Below are 4,525 nucleotides of genomic sequence, written 5' to 3'. Positions count from 1 at the left end.
AATTACTCAATGAATGTGTCTATTAAGTACCTACGATCTGCCAGGCATTATATTTACATCCCATCTTCACCATGACTTGGCAAAGTGAATGTGAATTATACTCATTTTTTGATGGGAACCCTGAGGGGACTTGCCCAAGGTCACACAGTTAAACTAAGGATAGGCAGTTCCTATCTCAAGGCAGGCAGTTCTTCCTCAATTCCAATCTACTGAGCTGTCTGGCCCTTGGCATCCTCCCTCTCCCCGGGCTGTGAAGCCCACGCCTCGAGTCTGTTCCTGATTCCCCACTGTCCCCTGTTCCAGACTCACCACTTCCCCCATCCGCCATCTCGAGCATCTCCCATCAAACTTGTTCTTAGAACACATTATTCATACTCAGGTGCAAGTAGTGGACAACTTCGATTTCCCATGGGAAAATGATATATTTACAAGGGATCAAAGATTTAAGTATACAGGCCGAAACCCTACTGGGGGAATTTTAGGCATGAGCTAACCAAGAAAGGAGAAATCACACCAGGAGTCTGCTGCCTATATGGCTGGCCAGAGGCCAAGTCTGTTTCCGTTGGCTGCCTCTCTTCCTTAACACCACCAGCTTTGTCTGCATTCACCCCAGGGACCCCCTACCTCTCTTGCCAGGTGAGCAGGCAACCTGGAGCACAGCAGGAAAAGCACTGGCCTAGGTCAGGAGGCTTCTGTTGTTGAAAACAGCTCTGCCCCCATGGCTATGCGGCTTTAGGCAGTCCCTTGCACTTTCTGGACCTCAGTTTCCCTCTCCCCCAGCGGAGGGAGGCGTTGGATGACCGTTCCAATTCCTCCCAGCTCTGGACGTCTACCTCTGACAGATGTGGCTGTCCGGTCCTGAGTCGTAGGAGCTCACACTTGCAGAGCACGTACTGTGTTTGGGCACTGTTCTAAGAACTCCACATTTATAACTCACTCCATGATGACACTCACACTGGGAGGCATTGTCCCCATTTTACAACTGAAGAAACAGGCCCGGAAGAAGTTCATTTGCTTGCTCAAGGTCACGATTCCATTGTGGCATACAATATTATCCCCAAACTTAGTGGTGTCAAACAACCACCATTTATTCTGTGGGCCAGGCATTTGGGAAGGGCTTCCCCTGAGCAGTTCCTGCTTGTGTGTCCCTCATGCAGCTGCCATCAGATGTCAGTTGGGGCTGCATCAAAGTTAGACACCTGAGATCACGCACTCACATGCCTGGTACTTGATGCTGGCTGTTGGCTGGGGGCTCCGCTGGGCCCGCTGTGGCCTCTCCAGCAAGCGTGGCTCAGGGTAGTCAGGGTCCTTATGTGGAGGCTGGCATCGCCCAGAGTGCGCAACCCAAGTGAGCCAGGAGGAAGCTGCCGGAAACTTTCTGACCGAGCTTCGGAAGTGACGCATGTCACTTCTGCATTCTACTGGCTACAAGCCAGTCACTAAGGTTGACCCAGACTTAAGGGGAGGGGACGTAGACCCTACTGCTCAATGGGAGGGCAGTCAGAATGTGCACACATGCTTTAAAACCGCCATCATGGGGCGCCTGGGTGGCTCAGTTGGTTAAGCGACTGCCTTCGGCTCAGGTCATGATCCTGGAGTCCTGGGATCGAGTCCCGCATCCGGCTCCCTGCTCGGCAGGGAGTCTGCTTCTCCCTCTGACCCTCCCCCCTCTCATGTGCTCTCTCTCTCTCCTCTCATCCTCTCTCTCAAATAAATAAATAAAAAATCTTTAAAAAAAAAAAAAACCGCCATCGTGACTCAGATGGTAAGTGGAAAAGCTAGAATGCGGGCCTCCAAGCAGGGTCTGCATGCTGAACCGGCACACATGTCTACTTTTAACATTCAGGCGTGGTTCCTGGGAGCCTCACTGCTGGTCAATCAGACATGCTTCATGGGTCCCTGAGACTCCTTCCCCAGCTCTAGGCCAGCCTTCCCTGGCCTCCCTGTTGTCCTGTCCCTTCTCTAGGCCTCTGAGTGCTGATCTCCCTCTGGCCTGTCTTCCTTCTGCCATGGTCTTAGGCAGGCAGCAGGGCAGTGGACAGCGCACTGGCCTTCTCCACTCCCTGTGACCTTGAGTGTGTCATTTCCCCTATGAAAGCCTCTGTTCTTCATCTGTCAGACTGGTGGGGAGGTATTTATCCAATCAAGTATCTACTGAGCACCTGCTTTTTGCTAGGCACTCTTCTAGACTCTGGGAAGGGGGAGAGAGAGACAAGAAGCAAATAAACAAGAAAAAATATGTATGGTGTCATATATATATGATATGTCAGATAGTGATAAGGGCTAGAGAGAAAAAATAAAGCAGAGTAAGGAGGATGTGGCATTTCAGGGAGGGGTGCTGCCACTTTACAAAGGGTGGTGAGGGAATACTTTACGAAGAAAGTGATGTTTGAGCACAGTGCTGTGAGAGTGAGCCACACAGCTATCTGGAGGGAAAAGTGTTTCCGTCAGAGGGAACAGCAAGGTCAGGACAGTGGATCTGGAGCGGAGTGAGCCAGTGGTGTGGTAAGAGGTAGGACAAAGAGGGAGCAGAGCCAAAGGACTTAGGACTGCGTCCAACTTGTAAAATGAGTCCAACAAGTGAGATGAGACCCCGGGAGGGTTTTTGGTAGAGGAGCAGCAACCTCTGACTTCTGTTTTTGACATCCTGATACTGACCTTGAAGATGGAGGAGGCCATGAGAAGAACCAGAGAGCCATTTCTAGGAGTTAAGAGCAACTCAAGAGCAACTCCCCAGCAAAAGGTCTGCGAGGAAACAGGGGCCTTGTCCCATAGCCACAAGAAACAGCAAACTGCTAACAGCCTGAAGGAGCTTACAAGCGGATTCTTCTGCAGAGCCTCCAGATAAGAGCCCCGTCTGGCTGATACGTTATGAGGCCCCAAGCAAAGAACACTGTTAAAACTGCTTAGATTTCTCACCTATGTGACTGTCCACTAATATGTGGATGTTGTCAAGCCTCTTAGTATGTTTTGCAGCAACAGAAAACTAATGTACACCCTATCTTAACTCTCACAGCCACCCAAGATAGAGGGCCTCCCCAATGTACAGACAAGGGAACAGGTCAGTGAGGTGACCCGCTTTGCCCTAGGCCACACAGAAGGGTAATGCCACGGCTGGGATCAAAACTCTGGGATCTTGCCCTCGCCCCAGGCTGCTCTGTAAAGAGTGTGACAGCAGTTGGCTGAGGTTAGACATCCGGGGCTTGGCTGGATGGGGACCTCAGGCCCTGGGTTAGAGAATGGAGTTCGGGTTTCTGGCTGTGATTGTGTTCATCCTGGGGGCTCCGAGTGTCTGAACCCACATGTGCGTGAGTCTGAAGACTGTGGGTCCCTGGAGGCGTATATGTGGGTGTGTCTGTGTGAGCGTGTGATCCTGGTGGAGTGTGTCTCATTGTCTGTGCGCGCGTGTGAGGGAATGGATCCACCACCCGGAGTGACTGAGACTATATGTCTGTGTCTGGGTGTGAGCACGTGTGTGCGCACTGAAGTGTGTTTGAGTGACTCTCTGGGTCGGGGTCTGAAGGTTACCGTGTATGAGTCGGCCAGTGTTTGCTAGCATCTGTGTGTATGAGTGAATCAGTGCTCAGGGAGTCAATGGTGGGGGGCACTGCCTCTGTGTGCAGATCTGAGAGTGTGCATCATCAGAATGTATGAGTGTCTCTGTGTGTGAATTTTAGGATGTCTGTGAGTAGTGTGGGTGCATGAGAGTGTGTGTGCCTGTCTGAACTTCTCTGTGGGTTTGTGTGGGATCTGAGGGTCTCCCTGTGTGGGCGGCGGGGGGGGGGGGCGGGTGTCCCTGCTTTTCACTCTGAGTGCGTCTGCAGGTCTCCTTCTGAGTCAGGGTGTCTGTGGGTGTATCTACCTCTGTGGATCTTGTGTGAGAGTCTGAGGGTGTCCACAGGTGTATCTACCTGTGTGGGTCTCTGGAGACTGTCAGAAGGTGTCTGTGGATTGGATTCAGCAAGTGTCTCTATGAGTGAGTTTGTGGGTGCATCTCTCCGGGTGTGTGTGTGAGTCTGAGGGTGTCTTGCAGAGAGAATGCTAACGTGTGGGAGCCTGTTTGAGCTCCTCTGCGGGTTCATGTGTGAATCTGAGGGTCTCTGTGTGGGAGGCTGAGTGCGGTGCGCCGGTCGCTCTGAGCGTGTCCCTTCTGAGCTTGCCTTCGTCCCCGGGTGAGGCCTGCCTAGGTGGGTGACTGGACGCCTGCGTCCGGGGCGAATCTGAGGGCTGAGCGTGGGGTCGGGACAGAGCCGGGGGTGGGGGGGCAGAGCGAGGGGCACGGCCCCGGAACCAGGGCGCGACCGGCTCGGCCCGCTCCTCCCACGGGGCGCACACACCTGCCGGGCTGGGGGCGGCGAGGAGGGGCCCCGCCCGCGCCCTCCCGGCTCCCACGCCCCCGCGCGCGGCGCCCTCTCCCCCGGGCGGCGCCGATTGGCTGCGGCGGCTGCTCCGAGCCCGCCCCGCGCGGCCGGCTGGGGGCGCCGCGGGCCAGAGCGCTGCGCCGCCACCTCCGCCGCCGCCGCCG

The sequence above is a fragment of the Mirounga leonina genome, unplaced genomic scaffold (genome assembly GCF_011800145.1).
Source record: "Mirounga leonina isolate KUSES-001 unplaced genomic scaffold, KU_Mleo_1.0 Mir_150, whole genome shotgun sequence".
NCBI classification, from domain to species: Eukaryota; Metazoa; Chordata; class Mammalia; order Carnivora; family Phocidae; genus Mirounga; species Mirounga leonina.
Note: the sequence above shows the minus strand (reverse complement) of the source record.